Source organism: Zootermopsis nevadensis, unplaced genomic scaffold (assembly GCF_977971745.1).
Source record: "Zootermopsis nevadensis isolate Lab colony 2312 unplaced genomic scaffold, Znev_1.0 Znev_ptg000001l, whole genome shotgun sequence".
Lineage (NCBI taxonomy): Eukaryota > Metazoa > Arthropoda > Insecta > Blattodea > Termopsidae > Zootermopsis > Zootermopsis nevadensis.
Window position 1 is genome coordinate 15,448,120 of NW_028259133.1, and position 20,766 is coordinate 15,468,885.

Here is a 20,766-nt window from a genome sequence, read left to right on the forward strand (position 1 = left end):
AACTTTATGGATAATACTATTTAGTTCTTTAGGTAGCAAAGCCAAATCAGCTGGTAATCTGTCCACATACAGAGAACGGAAACATTTATAAAGAATATAAAGAAAGTAACATAAATGCAGTTTATTCTAGGTATTTCTATTGTATGAAGTTCGTCAAGTATTACGTTCTGAAGCATCTTGTCACAGTACACCATTTTAATATGATAACATTGTTTCTACAATCATGCTACTCTCTAGTGGCTTGTTGTCATATTACAGCAGGCAATAAAACATTATAATAGCACATTAATATTGTTGTAAACTGTTGATCTCCTGCGGGCGGTTGTTGAGCTACGCTACGTAACATAACGACGAAGTAATTTCTCTTCAGCATCACGTATGCAACGATTACTCCAACTGTGGACTATTGCTTATATTGTTGCTGCTTTGTTATGGCTTTCCACTAAACTACATTTGAGTATTAAATGATAATAAGGCATTGTTTGTGGACACACGCGCTCCCCGGATAACTGAAAGAAGGAAACAATTGTGTAACATTGGAGTCATAGAGGAATTCTGTTAGTACCCACTACCATTCCCTTCATCATAAAACTATAAAGACAGCGGCCCGTTTGTTCACTTGTTCTGGCGTCAGTTGTAAATATATACAGAAGACAGAAATCTTCATACTCACCGCAGTGAAAACCTCGAATCATACCTAAAATTATTAAAGCCTTAAGTCAGGAGAGGGCCCAAAATTGAACCCGGGACATTTAAAACACATATAAGAAGTGCCAAAAACTGGGTTAGAGTTTCTCATAAGTGACTACTCGTTTATAACTTAAATTCTTCGGTCAGCTGAAATTTTTAAAGTTCTTAGAAGAGAGGGATTTAAAAAAGCAAACCTATGGCAGTGTAACGTAGTTACTGGCGACCGGTTGCAGCAAACCATAGAAGCCGCTCCCTGTTTTAACATAACATTGTTACTGTACCATTTCCTCCTTATTGATCTGCCTCGCTAGTTGCATAAGCAGGCTTCCCATTCGGGCAACTGCTCCAGTGTGTTCAGTCTGACAATCGAGTTAGGTCTGACTGAGCCCGAAAACCTTACTTAATTGTAACAAATTAGTTAAATCGAAGTGGGTTTACCAATTTAAATATCTTGTTCAGTGCAATCACACAGACAAGCGAATGAGAGATACCCGTTCATGAAACCTTGTTTGGTGCACGCGGTTTTACGAGTGCAGCACATATAATCAATATGGAAGCTTTCCACCCGTCATCATTAGGAAATCTGTGTACCGGGCAGGGAATTGTATAATGTAGAGGTTAGAATGATTGTTTTATGTTTGCAAAATACGTGATTTAGTATTTGTTCAAGGAGAGTGAATTTGTCGCAATTACTCCAAGCGAATGTTTTAACGGTACCTTTAAATAGACCGTGACAACTTCCATTCACACTATCCATTTTGCCATTCTTAATACTGCTTCGTCACAATCAAGGCTTGGACCTCCAGGTCTTGTTGAGAGTATCGATAAATAAACTGGACAAGTAGAACCTCAAATCTCGCGTAGTCGATTGGAGGCTGTGTACTCGTGTCCATTCAAAATAGATTATACATAGCAATACTGTTGACTCTTGTGTTATTTAACAATGCTGTATCGATACAGATGTTACATAAAAATAATTATGGAAATTGATCTAAAGACGTGGTCGTGGACTATTTTAATCAGTTACTGGAGAGATGGAGACGTGGCTGTCGACTTAAATTGTAGAACGTTAACACTGTGCCATCTTGTTCGGGTATAAAAGGCCAAAATATGAAGGAAAGTGGTTATAGTTTGTCATTTATAAGGTTCTGTCATGGAATTTCCTCGAAGGCAGAATGTTTGCTCTGCAACAGGTACTCTTCAAATACAAGGTTACTGTACTGTCACTGAGCTATAATGCTCAGTATTTAACTTGTCAGGAACTTTGTAGTTGATATGGCAGTGTGGGAAAGAGATCTTCAGTGATCCCCCGAAGCTGTGTGCTGCTGCAGTGGAGCCCCGCGATGTGTTCCAAACTTGTGCGTCAACACGAAGCAAGACGTACTTGACGAGTTACTTCAGGCGTATTTCGCATCAGTGGCTCGTGGCTGGGCCGTTTATCTTGTGCGACTGAAATATCTATGGATGAGCAGTTTCTGTGGGCTAATAAGAAACCAACGCCTTGATACAGAGTGTTTGCCCGCATAATACATGTACCAGTTGCTATAAAATCGTCTGGGGCCATCAGCCTAAACTCGGCCGATCGCCCGAGGGGATTTTGTAGCATACACTCGCCGTGAAAGTTTCAAAGAGTACATATACCAACCATTTGACTTCCATTCTTACACTGATGAATCGGTCATTTCGAAAATGACCTTTTTCTGTTTTGGCGAAACCTTTGTACTCTACGCACACAGATAAGACTGCAAAAAGAGAGCGTAATTCTGCGCTTTAGCGCAAGGTTAGTAATGCTCATCTGACATCGCTTTTGAAACGGCTTTATACCTGGAATAAAGCAATTTTTAGTGTGAGCTGACGGTTATGACACCTAAGTATTTGGGTTCTTGTGGGCGTGGTACTGAACCTTAGGGTACTTCTCTAAAAGCTGGATGGCTTATCAGTTTTTTCAAGGATTCTGTTTCATAGAGTCAGTTATAATGGTAACATTGACCACAGGATGTCAAACAGTATTCAGAAGAAATGTATTTTCTAAAGCTGTCAGCTCCAGTATGTAAATAGTTTCAGTCGCAGAGCCGAAAGCATTGCAGAGATTCTGTGTTTCTTCTGTTCATTATGCGCCACTGGCAAACGCTTTCTTTTTGTTGTTTGCCTATGACGTATTTTACAATAATGGGCGTATCTTATAATATGAACTTCATTCCGTTTTCCTTCAGCCTTCTTATATCGGCCTGGTATTCACAGCATTGGCAGGGATAAGAGGATTGTGGGCAGATACATAAAACAGTAACCAGACAGTTCTGTGTTTATCCCAAACGATGTCATTTCTCAAACTGCTGCTGGCTTCGTGGTACCGCACTGTTAAGCTGATGTGGGGCGATCACTCGACGAACGCCAAAGCTTTGCACATAATGGTTGCGATATATTTTACAGAAATGGTGCCTTCTCACTGTTGTGGCTGTTTCATTTCCCTACGCGCATGCGCATACATATACAATTTTTTTCTTAAATAAATGTAATGTAAAAGTAGCACTTTTTCTGTTTGTATGTATGTTCCAATACAATTCTTCATCTGTCACAGATCTAATATGATAGGTGTACATTCATAAATAATTATGGAATGCTGTATACTTAGAAATATTGTACGATGCCTTTGACTTAAAACCGACCTGTAGTAAGATCCATGTGTAAGAGATCAACCTACTAAAAGATTTGTGTGTACAGGATGTAATATTCCACCCCTTGTCTTTCCCTCTTTTTTCACCTTATGGCCCTACACTTTCATCTTATTTCCCTGCTTGTTTTCATTCAAGGGTCAAATGAAATTTTGTAAAAGTGGACATGATGCTTTCGTATCATATAAATTTACAAGGTTGATTAATTCTTACTTTGTTTAATTAAACTGTGTCTTATGTTCTGTCAAAATTCATATAACCCATGTTTAATTATATTTTCTAGGTGCTTAGGTTTTATAGACTGATAAACTTATGTGGTAGAGGGAAATTGTGTTAATATTTCCATAAGATATTTCTCTGTGAGAAGAAATAGACATTATCTTTCTGCGAAATGTTGGTGTCTACTGTAAGACCATTACTACCATGAACTCCAATATTGACATTTTCACCGCCGTGAGAACTTCAAGTCTCATTTGTAGGTCTGTCTATGGGAGATAAAAGCGGGAATGGTGTTTTAACAACACATATGTATCCAAATTACACTGACAATAGGAACTAAACAGGCTTATATGTTTAAGTGGCATACGAAGGCGAGACTGGCGTGATTGTAACAGATATACAGAATGTTATATGTACTAGTCACTGATTGAAATAAGGACAATTTAATAAACCAAACCATGACAAAATTGCCGCTGTATACATATTTTTGCGACGCTCTGTTTATCCATATATTTTCTGGGCCTGTATGTGGAACTGATATTTTCACAACAGATAAAGGGGAGACTAAAGTGAAACTGATGTTTCTACGATGGATTGACATATGACGGTGCTTCTGGAGATGAAGCTGGGGTCACGCAGTGGGGCATCACGATGAATTTCAAATCAAGCAGATGAGACTTTGCTTGTTTTTGTGTTGCAGGAAGCTGGTAACCGGGCCGCCGTTACAAGAAGTCCGTAGCTCGAATTCTTGGATCACGCTTTTCACATTGTCATTACCAGTCACTCAGAATCGTCACAGTAAGTGAAGTGTCTATCCAAACTGAATTATGTATTCATATGGGATATGAAGTCGATTTATTTAAGGATAAGGTTGAGCTTCTTTGCTTTCCGTATTTGGAATTCTTTTATTCTGCTTGCTTTATAGTAGCCAATACTCCGCGAAGCCCTTATAAATCTTATTCGCAAGCTGGTTTATGCACAGGGTGAGCACAAAATAACTGTAGACTTTCAAAATGGCAGAACACAAATGCGGCGTACTTAGAACTTCGCCCCTGCACTAGTTAAAGTTTTGTACACTCCTCACAGAGACATTATACATGCTTCTCGAATTACACTGCAGATGTCGAGACAATAATCCAACTCGTCCCAAAACTTTCTGCAGAGTGTTCCTAGTGATTAGAATTTTTTGTATCAGGGTAAATGGATTCTTGGTTGGGTGGTTCCATTTGAAATTGCGACATTTACGTTGCACAGCTGTTACAGACTCTTTCTTCGCTAACTGCAGGACATACCAACTTCTCTGTTGTGGGGGTGTCCATTTGCGAGACTAGTGGCATCTAGCGGAGACGCACAACTACAACCACCAGGGCCATTTTAAACTAAACGTTGAGAGTTTCTCCGTTGATTCGTGTGGATGTAAAGTTCTGAGTAAGCCGCACTTGTTTTAGTATCAATTTGAAAATGTGAAGTTCTTTCTTGCTCATCCTGTATAATGACCAGTGATTGTCACAGATATCCATGCCTCATATTGTATTTCAAAGCTACTTTTGCTGTGTTTTGTGTGCTTGGTGAGATTTTAGGTTCATGACTGTCTTATTTGTATTGCGCCTTGTAGTCTGGTAGAGGTGCTACTGCCTCCATCATCAGGGCGATGATTGCTGAGCGCAACATCCCGTAGGACAGCCATCTTGTGTTTAATTTTTTCTGATAACATCTGTGCTTAAATTTATCTTAATAATGCCCGTTATTTTTGCATAATAATTACATTTTATTTCTGTAATTCTTGTATGGTTGGAGAAAAGGTGTCCTTTTATTCTAATTTACTTATTTGTTTCATTGTCTGACAATTTTTGCTCTTTGGTTCTTACTATTGCACGTTCCACATAGATATTTTGATTTTATATTTATTTACAGCGAAGTTTGGTGTGTATGCCATAGCTTATAATTCACCCGGTGATTCAGCCAGTAGAATCTGATAATTGTGCACAGCATCGTATTAATTTTGCTGTTAGATTTCCGCTTAATTCGAGTTGTAACTTTGTTTTGCACTTTTTTAAAGTCGGAAGGAACACATTTTGAAACACTGTGTAGGACAAGGTGAAGTGCATATTAACTGTATGTGCTCAGGAAGAAACTAATGCTGGTAGATTTCTTACTTCAGACAGCAAGTGAGATCAAGTTCTGTGAAAAATATATTTCAGCTATTTGTAACAGACATTTGTTTGCCCAAGTCACTGTATTTCTTCGTGCTGATATTCTGCGACTTTTCCTGGACATTTCACTTCAGCCAAACTGTTTGGAACACGGAGACAGAATTGCGTGATACATTCTTGTCACAAGCAATCTCCAAGCTTCGTTGACCGTTAACATAGACACAGGTTGAGGTCCAATGGTCCGAGGTACGGGGAAGGGGAGGAGACGAAGGCGCATAAGGTGTCTTGCTCCCCCCTTGCCATTTCCATCTTCCGTTTCATTTTATTGTTACGCAGCCCAGGCTCGCAGATGTTTTGCATTTTTTTCTTAGTCTTTCAGCACGGGCACTAATATAATATTTGTTTCCAGTACTTACATGCAATTTGCGTGCTATTTACACAGTTTTTATAGCATTTTCAATTTTAACATGTTTATGTTGGAGATCAGTGTCCTGAGGATAATATTTGAACTTCTACGGGCGGAAGTAATAGAGAATAACAATACTGCATGTCAGTGAGATTTATAATTTGTACTTTAGCAAATATTAGTATTGCGTTAGAATTAAGGACGATTATATTGGCGGGACATGTAGCACAAATTTGTCCAGGGTTTTAATTGACAGACATGAAGAGAATAAACCATTATAAGGCATAAGGGCAGATGGATGGTATTAATGTTGATAATTGAAAAACATGGTCTAATTGTATGGACTGCATTTATCTGGCTCAGGATAAGAACCAAGCGTGGGGTATTGTGTACCTTGAGGTTCAATATTTTGACCAGCTGAGCGACTATTTATTTTTCATGAAGGACCTTGTTTGATGGTGTTGGTTGATCAAGTAATAAACTTACCGAAATCTTGTGAATATCTGTTCGTATTGTCCAAAATAATTTTTTTCCAAAATTGCCTGTAAATTGCGTTAAGTAACAAAGCTTCGTATTTATTATGAATTTATAGCCCATTGATCATTATTGGCGTTGAAAGCTGATTGCTAGATGCATTAAAGGGTTGCCAAGCAACGATACAGCTGGATGCGTGAATGCTCTTTGCGCAGTTGAACTGTGATGATCGCCTAGCAGCCAGATGGAAACACAGAGGAGAAATAACGAAATAATTTTGTAACAGTGTGTGTAATTTGGGTTAAACATGTAGTTTAATACGGTAGAAAGACACGGGTTGGTTGACAGAGACAAAAGAAGAATGAAAACTGTAAAATCCTTAACTGGATGTACAAGGACGACTGAATGAAACTGAAGATAATTACTGAAATAGAGAGAAAGTAAGAAGACAAGAAAGTGGAAGATGTTAATTCACTCAGAAAGATATGGAAGTGTCATGTGGTAGGACGGTTGAAAACAAGTGGCTGAAGGTGATAAACCCAGACGAAGTGTAAGACGAAGGGCAAGTTGTCATTGGAGAGGATATGGGGCCGATACGGGCATTAAATTGCCTAAACCGCCGTTATACTAGTGCAGTCATTGTAGACTCTCCTTCTCTGGATCTTTATCCCACAGCCTTAACGATTTATCTTACCTTGAGGGATGGGTAATATAATAAAAAAATTAAATTACCCCCGGTCCCTATCCACTCTCCATATCTCGACCATTTCTTCGTCCTTAAAGGTTTTTACAACCCTTATTCTCATACTTTATACATCTTGCCGAGCCAGTTGAGAAAAACTTTCAACATAAATTTGTACGTATAATATCATAAGCACGGTCGATGGTTGCTTACATACGAAACGAGCTACAAGGGATACCCGGTTTATAACCAGAGGAACGCCGTTACGCGTACATCCTTTTCCTCAGTGGCAGGGTATTCTTTACGGGTTCAGAATGGCAAAGTTTTGTCGTGCTCGAAACAAAGGAAGGTACAACAGCACTTGCAGTGTCAGTACATAGAAACCATTTTCCAGAACGTCTTCTGAAGAGTGTTCCCGGTTAACGTCATTCAACTTACTGGATTCGTTGCAAGTGAGATCGGACAAATCTGGTCAGAACCTGCCTATCCGATGGAAAAATTGTCTTCTAATCTTTCATGTTGGGTTACTTTCGTATTGTTTTAACATTTGTTGTCTTAGAAGTGGACTTTAAATGTAGTCACCCTTGGAAGCTCTTAGTATGAATTTAAGGTTATCACAATCCACGCAAACCGAAAGACTGCCTGGAGGTATCTTTACTGCAAAGGCTCTTTTTCAACTCGTAATGGGTGTAATCTAAAGGTTTCTGACGATGGCGCGTTATATCCATAAAAATGTTTATTTAAACAATGGTCAAAATCCAAAGAAACACTTAAACAAATCGCAGTAGATGTGTGTATTTTTATGTTGAATCACAATATAGTCGTTTATATGTACGCATGCGAACTTTACTGCAGCCGAAGAAGTCTCGCTTTCAGCTACCAAATTGGTTTGTCTCTCCTTTTGAACTCTCACTAATACCTAAAATATTTACAACTTTCTTTTGGGCTTCATCATCTCCTGTTTTTGAAAAAGTAAAAAGAAATCACAACGTTTGAAATGACGGTTCTTTTTTCGTCTGCCGGTAAAGAGAGGAGGAAGACGCCTGTTCTGTTTGATCTGGTAGACTAGTTGTGGCATACCGATTGGGTACAGCTCGGTATACCGGTTCCAACAGAATACGTGTCTTAAGCACCTATGAAACTCCAGTAAATTTCTAGCATACTACATGGCGCAACAACCCAGAAGAGAACCATTTTCAGAATAGGCGCGTTTCTCTTCCATTTTACCCGAAGACGAAGTCGGGACTTCCAAAGTTTAAATGTTCCAAGTCTAAAATAAAGCAGATTATTAACGAAGTCAAAAGCATCATCTCACTTGTATGTTAAAATAACGCGTGTGTATACTCATAAAAAAGAAGTGTTTAATGTGGTAACAAGAACGACTTGAAAAGAAGACATGGTTTTGTTATGCTGTGCGGACAGTGTGTAATTCTATGTTTGGAATTTACTTCATTTCGTTGAAACGGAGACTGAAAATCGTGAGGTGAAGCCGCTCAGCCGCAGGCTGTGGCACGATCCATCAATACTGAGCCGGCAGGGAACTGAATCTCCCTCAGCTCAGGACAGTTGAGCTTCATGGCTCAGACTTTGTTTGTGTTGTAATGGAAAGAGAGGGGCAGTTAAATGAAAATGTGGCTCTTGCCGGCCTATGGAACAAACAACACAGAGCAGAGGCATTCTTTACAAGTTAATACGTGCTTAACTGGTCATTAAATTACCCGCCTTTTAAGGAACCAGAAGAGGTTCGTCTAGTTCAAGGCCTTTCGAAACGAATCGAGGAGAAAATTCTTACACATCAGACATAATTACGGTAGACGTTTAATGTCGAACAGTAATTGATTAAGGATTTCAGCTTTCCTATATCTTGTTTTGTTTGAGGCAGTTCTGTGACGATGGACAGTGTTACTAAGTAACCAGCCGATTAAAGTTTTTACAAAACCACAAAGTCGACCACCGTCATCAAAACACAACCGGTCAAAACTACTCCGAGCCATTTCAACCTATTCATGTAACTACTAGGCCAAGATTCAGTATAAATAAGCCACCGATTCTCCGATCAACATGTTGGTTTCAAGTGGGAGACGTACAGTGACCTCAATAAAGAAGTAGATACACAACAGTGCGAGGAAATCGCAAAGATTAAGTCTGACAAAGTATTTCCTCGTCTCTCTGACGTAATGCATTCTAAGAAAAGACATGAAAATCCTTTGTCACTTTGTGAGCTGAAGTTTCCGACCCATTCACTGGCAAATCACATAGGACTCTTTGTGCTGTGACTCATTTATTCTTGCTTGCTTTTAAGTACATGGCTGTGTACACTAAAGCTCACTGTTGGATCACATCTTGAGGTAGTTCATTAAAATCACACCTTCAAAGCTCATTTTTGAAGGGTCATTTTAATATTCAATTTAAAACGGAATATCTTAAAATAATGAAGAATTCATGTTCTAACAGCTGCGAGTGTGAAGATTACTGTCTTCTGGAATGGTGTACAATCGTAGAAAATTACCGACGTTTCAGAGGTCCTCCATCATCAGGGCTGTCGCTGAGTCGTTTATAATTTGCAGAAGAAAATGTAGTACCTCAGGACTGGCCGAATTAGGTCCTTTCTGCTGCCATAGCCGTAAGACTCTTGCTGTTGAATCTGTTACTTACCTCAGGTTAAATCCGTCTGAAATTTTCGTATCGGTTTCCAATAAATCACAGGAACGATCAATCCGTCAGCTGCCGTTCCGTTGCCCTCCTCCTTTCTTCACGTTTGGTTATAGTGACGACTGAAGGCGATCTCTGTTTTTTAACAGGCGTGAGTGGCCGCCATTCTCGGAAAACGTTATCATCGTGATCACCAAATTTTATTCGTATGATCAAATCAAGGAGCATAGACTGGCAGGGAGACATTAAAAGTGATATGAAATTCTGCTTGGAAAACCTAAGCGAAAGGATATTTGGAAGACCTTGGCACAGATGGAAAATATATTAAAAATTTATCTTAAATGTGAGGTAAAAGTATGAATTGAATTCGTCTCAGAATTCGAACCAGTGGCAGGCACCTTTGAGCACGTAGTGAGCCTTTAGGGTCCATAGAAGGCGGAGAATTTTTGATTATCTAAGTGAATGCTAGTTTCTCAAGAAAGACTGTTACCTATGAAATAGAATAAAGTGAAAATATATAAAATGAAGTAATCCAGATTAGGTTATCAGGCGCTTGGCTGACAACAAGGTCCTTGCACTGTGCTGCTTAAACAAGATACTATGGCCTACTGTTATAAACACGTGTGAGGAATAACGGACTGGAATTTTTGTGAATTTGTAGAATTCTAGACGGTATTACATCAACTGAAATTCTAAACTTTTATAGTGACTTTGTAACAAATTTCTAATTGCACCGTACTTAGATCAGCTCACCTCATTCTGTAAAACATCACTGCACTTCGTATAACAGAGATTTTAAATTTTAATAGAAGCCGTAGCCAAGCCAACATCTGCCGTCGTGTGATGAGGACGCTGGCTGGATAGAGACGCAGTTGCTGTGGCGGCGCATTCACGTCACGTTGCTTCTACATTCACATGCACTGCGTGTACCGCTGGCACACCATACTCCTGTTGAACGAGCAAGCTATTGCTGTCACTCGTTTCTTCATGCCATTTTAATGTCTGTGTCTTTATATTTCATTTTTCTCTTCTGTTTCTTATTTGCCTCCACATTATTCTTTCTATATTTATCCATTCTTTCGTCTCCTTTCGTTTTTCTGTTTCTCGGTTTTCTTGTGCCTATATTTCTTAGTGTTCTATAGTTGTTTATCACGACGACCTCATCCACAATTTCAGTTATATAAAGATATATTTTATGTCCATGAACATCGACCAAGTTCCACTGTCATTATATTTCGTGACTCAGATCGAGGTTTGAATTAGGCACTTCTCAGATTGTTTTACTTCTATGCAATTTATCTGCGTTGTTCTTGGCTTCTTAAATTGAGTTCATGACTACACATTTCATGTATTCCTGCTGTCAGTTTGCTTTGCGTGCTGTAGATTTTATCTTCTGTAAATGAACATGAAGCCGAACGAGGTATGCAAAATGACAAGGAGATTATTTCTGCTCCGAGTCGGAGTGTACCTTTTCAGACGTAATTTCGTCACTATAGGATACACCTGTCTGTAGATTTCGATTCTATGACATCAGCAGGAGACTGATAAGGACATGCCATTCTGGAGATCTCAGTCCCAGCCCATCAGCAGAAGACATAACCTGTAAGTGGACCTGGAATTTGGCGCCACGGCGTGTCGAAGCTCGCATGTTCCAGAGACTTAATTCTCTCAGGTTCTTTTTCCCTAGTTCCTTCTTTCTCCATATTCTCCAATAATAATTCCGTACCTCTGTAAATTACCCCATTTCTCCCTAGCAGCCAGCGAATTATTCACGGAGCTACCCCCCTTCTTGGTACGTCTCGCGGACTGCCTAAGCGCACGAATAGTTGCTTTACTAGACATAGCGAACCGTTCTTGTGATAACTAACTGTTGAGGTAGGTGAAATGGGAGGGACTTTACGAGGAGTGTAAAGTACAGTATTGCAAGAGGAAAATTACGGAGTATGTGTTAAGGTTTACTTTAGGATTGGGTGCACTTGTCAAGGTTTAGACGTAGTCACAATATTTGAGGCGTACGGCAAATTGATCCGGAGTGCTTTTTCTCTCTGCGAGTTTCTAGGTTCTCACGGGGACGAGTACAAAGATGGCTGTCTTCAGAGGAGCTTACTGTCTCCAACATCAGGACATGATGGAGGCAGTAAGCTCCTCTTCTCTGAATCGTCGGTCGGTATGTGCCAGACTGCATTGTGCAACTTCTTATAAAACAGCCATTTTACACTTTCCCACACTTCACTGTCAGCAATTCAAGAGTTTCGACAGTTGGAATCTTTTCATCTATTACGTCAATTCCTTTGAACTCATACGTTCATAAAATGTTATCAAGTAATTGAATATGTACTACAATGTATTTATTTCTGAAATTGAAATATACTTCCTGCGCTATATTCTGAAGAAAATAACTGATATGAGCCATAGGATTTTGGGGAGGGGGCATCTGGAAGACATATGCAGACTATTGCTCAGATGTACACAGACGTATTGAGAGAGTTTTACAGTGCATACTATCATGACAATATGCACGGATACACACGAGTAAATATTAAAATTAATAGAGCTTCCATGAAGTATCTCTCTTTATGTCAGTTTTAAGTATCCTGTATTAATGTAATAACATAGGAGATCTTTTGTCAGTAAGTCAATGATAAGAATCAGTAGCTTTTTCAGTGTGCCAGTTTTTATTTAGTTATATTTGAGGAACTTTTACTACACGTCTATTACATTAAATCCGAAAGATTAACCATTTTTTACCCATCTCTCCTGTCGATGCTTATGTATATTTGCTGTTTTCTGTTTTTAACGCTGGTTCTAAAACTTCTCACACTTTTTTTTTAATAAGACCGTGGCTTGTTTTGAACTGGTTAAATCAAACAAATACGTTATTTTAGGTGTTGTATGCCTGTTTGAAATTGTTGAATTTTTATGCTGCCATGAGAGTCTTATGCCGCTCACATTGTGATGGCGGTAAATGAAAAATAGTGAGTTATAAAGAAGATTTATCATCAATATACTCCATGCGTGTGTTCAAGGTTGGTGGTGGTTCTATCTTACTTTATTTAACGACGTTTTTTAACTTCATAGATTATATAACGCCGAGTGCAACGATGATGTTGAATTTTGATTTCGGAAAGATGTGGAAGGATTACGTCGCGGCCTATTTTAAGGCACTATCCAAACATTTGCCTGAAAGGACGGAGAAATTCCACGATAGATCTCAATCATTTAACCAGCCTTAGAAACGTATATGGAACTTCGTACCTTCCTATATGAAGCAGGTATACCAATAACTGAAAGATTATACCACATCTCTCTTTTAACGTTTCTCTTCTTGTCATCCGGAGGATAGCTAATGGATGGTATCACTCGTGTTATCATCGCGTCAGAAGCACTTCATTGATCAGTCTCTCAATTATGAGAGCAACTTTCGAAGAATGTTCTCTAGAATAGTGATCCAGCAGTCTGGTTCATTCGGTGGAGAATCTAAAAAAATGTCCTCCACTTTCTTTTATGCCCCCCAACGAAGGACGTCGTTAAGAAAAGTGAAGAAATACTACACTAGCCTTTCATTCTTCAGATACCCGTTCGCTTTGGTTCTTTCTGGCTTATGGATACTTAAAACCGTGTTAGGGTGAAGAGAATGGCATAGCTCGAGGCTCCGCCCAGTGTGCCTCGTATTCCCCTGCAGTCTACTACGCCAGTCAGCCCAAGGTGTTTGCTGTATCGGCGGTTATCACTGCCAACATTCGTCTGAACAGAATGGCAAGGGCGTACGAGTACGCTAGAGGGGGAAGCGTGTCATCTCGAGTTTAACGTGGAGGCGGTCGATCCGTCCGTCCGTCCGTCAGACTTCTTTCCGCAGCCTCAGCAACTACACAGCATTAAAATTGTACTGGAGAAATCTTGAGCCCATTTCATCTTTTCAGCACTGTGGCCATCATGGTGACCGACGCTTTTGAGGAAAGACGCCTTTTCAAAACTGAAACAGTTAAAATTGCTTTAAAGCTGTAGTGTTAAGCACAAATGTGCATACTAAGAATCCGTTGATGTTTCTGCTTTCTGTATGTGCCAGTTCTTAAGTGAGGGCGTTAGATTTCAGTTCTGACTAGAGAGACGAACTTTTATAACTGAGGTGAAAAAAATTCCTGTGTTTACTGCATCCATCTTGTAATGAATGTTGCCTTATTTTTCTTTGCCACTTGCGGTTCATGTGTTAAAGGAAAGTGTGACCAGAAGAATTTCCTATTTCACCACAGGATATTCCTTCAGTGTCGATTATTGAATTGCATCTCACGCGTATGCGGAATGTGTAGATATGCATCTGTCCAGTTTTCTTCTAGCGTCAGTCGCATGTGCAGTTTCCTCATTTACTACTCACTACAAGTGCAATTTCTACACAAAAGTGGTAACAAAGTTATAAAATATCCTCTGTTGTCTGTTCTGTAGTGTAGAATCCTGGTGTGTCCTCTTGTTTATGTATTGTTTCTATGTTACTACATGTTTTGATGCAATATAGATTGTTTCTTTTTGCTAAAATATATAATTTATAGGCTACAATTTTATTTTTGTTGAAGAAATAGTGAATGTTTGTGTGTGTGTGTGTGTGTGTATATATATATGTATATTTATTTTAGACTTTAGCACAACGTTTTATGTTTCATCAAAACGTGAATTAACTCAAGTATAATTTTCACATGTGATGATGACTGTGTGTCAGTGGGAAAATAGGCATTTTATAATAGTCGGAAAATGTGTGAAAAATAAGGTATACTTGAAGTGACGGTGATCTAATACGAAACAAAAATCTTCTGTTGTATTGTATCTGACATAATTTGGCTTTGTCTTCGCAACTTTTTGCTAGAAGTGCTTTGGATGTGCTGCAGACAGGTCGTTTTGTGCTGAAGGAGTCTGGCTGAAGTTCCATATTACTAACTGTAGAGAATGAAGTATCTATCTTGTTACTTGGATGTTTCGTTTCCCATTGGCCAGCCCCCTCTGCCATGTTTCGAATTCCAACTGGGCTCCACGTGGAGGTATTGATCGGGATCCACTGCAGGCAGTTCATTGTCTCTGCTCCAGAGAACATGAGGACCACAGTAAGCCGTGGCAGTGCCACCAACTCCCGCTTCGATCTCGATACACATATATAGTTCGATATTTTAGCCAGATTTCTGAGGTCTTCTATCGTTCTTTTGTGGTATCACCCCTTTATCTGTTATCTGGTGTGAAACTGGCTTTATCACTTTAACGGTAGAGTATTGAAAACAAAACGGTTAGTAGCACATTTGGATCTTAGACGAGGGAGGAGGCAGGAAGAGAGGAAATTACATCGTGGACAACTTCACAGGTTTTACTCTTTGTTTATTATTCTTGGGGCGATTAAATCAAGGAATATGGGATGAGAGGCTAATGTAGCACACATTAGAGGTGAGAGATAACATTTTAGTCATAAAGCCTCAGAATAAAAGATGACGTGATTGACCTCAGGATGTATGGAATTATAATATTAAAACTGGATCTTCGAGAGTTTAATAACAAGGTTTTATGAACACGGCAATGAACCTTCAAGACATGTTTTCACCGGCTGCGTAACTATAAAGCTTTTAAGAAAGACCCTTCACTATGTGTGTAGTCTTCGTCTTCCTAATTTCAGTGATTAGCTATGGGTTAGTTGACTGAGGTTCGATTCTGGGAAGGAGATGTAATTGTTCTTTCTTTTCAACATCGTCGATATTGGTTCTAGGGTTCTAGGGCTCCACCAGCCTTCTACCCACTGAGTTCTGTCCGTAGGATAAATCGGCCGAAGCTTGAAACTAACCACTGAATTAGTACCTCTAATGGAGAAATTTGTAATGCTGGAGCTGTGCCTACTTGCCCCGATATACGTTTGTAGCAGAGCCTGAAAAGAGTGTCTTGAGAAACAAAGAAAAGTGATACTTAAATAATCTGATGTGTAATATTCTTAATGCTGAGACCTGGTTGCTGGGGTTTACTCGTGACAAGTCTGCACGTATGGGTTTAATTATATGCTCCTGGGTCTGGCTAGTTCTGCGTTTCTGGCAAATTGTTTAGCTGACTCCCATTGAGCGTTGTCCTTGAGAAAATAATAGTCACTTAGATGGTCAAAGAATTGTCCGTCTTTTACGAATGCTGAATGTTCATTACCGTATTCACAAGAGTCGGTCACCGGTCCCTGTCCTCAGCCTGATTAATCCAATCGACTCCTTCATATCCTGTTTGTATAAGATCTATTGGTCACCCATCTACGCCGAGCTTTCCCATTGGTCATTATTAACCTTAGATCTTCCCATATTCTATTACTTCGGCCTCTGTGTTACTCGAACGCACGCGAGATCCCTCAGAAATTCCCTTAAGGCATCTATACAGTTTCCAGGTACATTCTTTACCTTGGGCCTTTCTTTAACATTTAGAAGTCTAGTAACGCTTTTACAACGAGCCAGACAAAATGCTGCTTTATCTGCTGCACTACACACGTAGGTCTTAGGGCAAGGGCCGCTTAACCTCCTAGGGAGAAATTATTCCCACGATACGAAATATACATCAAATGGGGTTGGTTGACTTCCAATTAAAGGAGGAAGCTGCTTCAGTAAATAGTTGAAGTTTTCGACATATCTACGTTCCCGTTTCGTTACCCACACCCAGTAATGCAATGGTTCATATGTACAAAGTAAAATAAAATCAACAAATTTGTCTTATAATATAAAGGTCTAATGTATGCACAAACGTAAAAGAGTGTAGTATTTAATTTATTAGTTTCTTATTGCATTAAATTACATCCAGTTTTTTTTGTTATAGTTAAATTTAAAGTTATAATTACTATAAAAATTGAAGTGCATGTTTGTAACTTGATGAATTCAATCAAATTCAGAAGCATAATCAGTCATTAAGTGCATCGTAAACCAGGAAAGTGATATCGGTGTTGATGTTCTAGGTTCTAACGCCCTTGGTACTTGTAGTGGATACCAAGGTTTTGAAGGAACATACTGTCTCCATGTTTAGTGCTAAAGTGTTGGAGCTTGAGGTAGTATGTTTCTCCGAAACTCTACAACCCAGAAATCTACATTTTCACCGCCGCTGAGAACCTTAAATCTCATGCGATGAGCGTGATAGTTTCATAAGCACCCGGTACCGGATGTGACAGTGAGATATTTAATAAAATCTTGAACAATGTATTTCGTATGCAGGCGGGAATTTTCCTACAGCTGTTAGGCCTACGCTAACTTCTTCAGTCCATTTCTCTTCTGGATTACACATTGCGTCCTGCAGAAACGCCTGTCTTCTGGGAATGTGCACTAGATATTATTGATATCAGAAGTCAATGACTAAACACGTGCGTTTGGGACCAGAATTGCCAACTCAACGTTCTTATCCGAGACATATTCGGGGAGAAAGTTCACTACGGGGCTAAATTGAAGAGTGACGGAGGAAAATATTTGGGCCTGAGGGAGTAAGGAGGTAACAGGAGACTCGGGAAAAGTGTATAATGAGAAGGTAGATAATTTGTATTCTTCACCAAATATTGGTCCTGTTTGAGTGTTCAAATGGATGCGGTGAGATGGGCGGGTCATATAGCACGCACCAGAGAGATGTTTTAAATGCACGCAAGACTTTAACAGGGAAACCTGAGGAGAAAATACCAGTTTTGAGACATCGGCATCTGGATGAGAGGATAAAGTAGACCATAAAGAAATATGGCACATTGGTTTCGATTTAATAGTCTCACTACGGTCCAGTGACGGTTCCTTGTGATCATGGCAATGTCGCTGATTTTCTTGGCCAGTTGAATGACTAGATCATTTTCTGTATTACTCTGCTCCATGGAGTTAAGAGTTTTATGAGAATTCCTAAGGAAATGATCAAGGTAACAACATATCCTTATTTACCTTCGGGTTGGTAACGAATTTCATTATCACTATGCTTAAAATTCTGTCTGTTCCATAGCTGACGTTCGAGTCTTGTTGGAAGAAAGTTCTAACGCTATTAGGCCAACAAAGCAAGATGATCTTTGGCCCACACAAAACCCAGTATTGCATAATTGCCTGCAGCGATTTTAATGTGAAAGTTATGTGAAGCGAATAATGATTGAATTAATTACACGAGAAACTGATGAAAACCGAATGGTGTAGTTTAGTTCGCCACAAATTCCACATGATCCTAACGGAAATCGAAAAGCAACTTCTCCTGGTGGTAGGCATTACGCGTTGCTGAATATGCTGACCTTATCGGGTTCGATTGGGGCATTTTCTGTGATATGGTTTTAGAGGCATGAACCACTATCGTTATCAGGACGATGGGTGATCGCTTTGATAATGGAGGCAGTACGCACTTTGTCCCATGTTCGGGTGTCAACTTTATCCGTGGACAGAATCCTTTACTTATTTAGAACGAAAAATTCTTTGCCATTATGAAAGCATTTCTCTCGGGAATATGTCTTCACGGGAATGCTCCAGAACTTCTTCGTTGAAGATTTCTATCTGTGTTGTAACATACCTACTACAACAACTAACCATTACCGCTATCATAATGGATTGAAACATTAAATGTACCACTGGAGGTGTACTTAAATCGGTCTCATTTCCCGACTGTCTGTTCAGCACAGAGGAGAAGAGACGTTGAGTGAACCGTAGTTAGAGCGACTCCCCCTTGAAGGCCATAATTTCAATATTACGTGCTCATTGTCTTCAAGTTCATTTTACAGTCATCGGGAACGAATTATAATGCAGTTAGTGTGTAATCTTTCTTCATACAACTTTAAACACACAGGAGTAAGAGTAGAATGATGTACGTCCAGCGGTGAAAGCCTTAGTATTTCATCGTCTGTCCCTCTCAATGTGACGTAAGATCAATAGCTCAGATGGTTTTCAGAATTTTGAGATATGTCATGAAAACTCGCTCCATGAGCGCCTTCCTACTTAATGTAGCAGTGGAACTTTACGCTTTGCAGTATAAGGGTTTAGTCTCTGGGTTCTTATTGCGGACTCCCGGGTTCGCCCCCGGCGCAGTCCGTGTAGGATTTGAAGGTGGCTGTCTTCTGGGTTGTTGCGCCGTGTAGTCTGGTAGAAGTTTACCGATATTTCAGTGGTCCTTGCTGCCTGCATCCATCATCAGGGCGATGTGTCGTCGCAGATGGATGGAGCGGCGGTGGAATTACACTGACAGGAAAACCGAAGAACTTGGATAAAAACCTGTTCCATTGTCATTTTGTCCACTATAAATCCTACATAGGCTGACGTGGGCGCGAATTCTGGCCTCCACGGTGAGAAACCGAAGACTACCTAACCTCTAGAGAGACATACGCTGCCCCCTTTGCAATAGTGACATTGACACTTTAATCGATGCAGCTAGTAATTACATTTTATATTACAGAAAGGTGTGGCCGGTTTGAGGTTCTAGATTATTGAGTTAACAACGAAAATATGGTGATAACACATATTTGTACACATTTTTTAAATTTGATGAAACTCGTCTCTAGAGTGTGGGATGACTTAAAAACATGCTCAAATCCATTTTTGCCAGTTTTTCAAAATTGCGTTCACGTATATCTCTGTCTTATTAAATGTTAGGGCTTATGTCTTACCAGAGAAGCAGTCGCTTCTAATAAGGAAGTGGTAACACTGATTAACTTCGAGATGAAGCGATGGTTCACACACACAAGGAAGGCGTTGCCACTGAATTCTTATTTTTCCAGCAAACTACTGTGTATCTTTTTCGCTACTTTTTACAAAAAAAGCAAAGGTCGAGTTCGGTGACACGGATAATTTAAACTCGTTTGTACTCACGGATCATTGCTTTCACGTTCGTGAGGAAATAATCCGTTATTTATTCGCAGAAAACGATACTTACACCCAATAACACATGAGTTGCAATTTTTAAAATTTTATTTTCACTTCATTTTGTGCTACAGTCGACAGCCTTTAATAACTCTGGACCCGGATTATTCTCGAATATCAATCACTTTTACAGCGTGTCCACAGCTTTGTATATTTTCGTATCTTTCCAGCTGGTGGATTGATATGTTGAAGAAATACCCTACTTTTTTTTTGAACATAATTCTGTTATATGTAGTTTATTTCCTGTAACGTATATGTTCCCGGAGCAGAAGGAGACACGACAAGAGGCGGTTTTCCATATGTAATTAAAGTCCAGTGGTAACTATAAGTACCACCTGCTTTAACAATCTGCCACTCTCCATTTTTATAGAGTGTATATATTGATTCTGAACGATTTCCGGAGTAAACATAAATTATTTCCTTAAACACCATTAACAACATGATATTTGTAATTGAGACTTTTGAGTTTTCTTTGCGGTAGGCACTGGATCTTGAAATGTTATAGCTTCACCTTCGAAGGATTAAATGTGCCGATTGTAATTTCGAGATGATGTAAGTGTTGCAAGTTACTGTTATACATTTCTTTTTATTTATTCATAGATGGCTGTCATGTAGACTTTGTCAGAAAAAAAAGTTCAAGAAATATCATATTTGATTCCTTGTGGCAGTGGTTATAAATTTTATCTCCATTGAATCAATACTTTATTTTGTGCAGAACAAAGAGATATGCACTAAATTATGGACAGAACAAACTCAGAAATTACAGTGCCCCGGAGTCACAACAAGAATTCACTTCAAAAGCTAAATAAAATGCAAGTTACATGGAAGCGTCACAATTGTTACATTTTGAAAGGAAACCGTCTACACAATGCATATCGAGCATGCGTCGTTAAACACTGCTCACTTGATTGGTTTTATTGCTTGTCGCGTCGGAACAAAACGCACGCCGCACATATTATAAATCTAGAATCGG

General features: G+C 39.4%; 1 protein-coding gene across 4 annotated transcripts in view; it reads left to right on the plus strand.

Moving 5' to 3' along the window:
• Positions 1 to 20,766, plus strand: part of LOC110829355 (thrombospondin type-1 domain-containing protein 7B) — a 157,626-nt gene that overhangs the window by 71,922 nt on the left and 64,938 nt on the right. For all 4 annotated transcript variants that reach the window (XM_087343731.1, XM_087343740.1, XM_087343720.1 and 1 more), the window contains exon 2: positions 4,282 to 4,379. The gene's annotated coding sequence lies outside the window, so the exon portion shown is untranslated. The remainder of the gene's footprint in view (positions 1 to 4,281; positions 4,380 to 20,766) is intronic.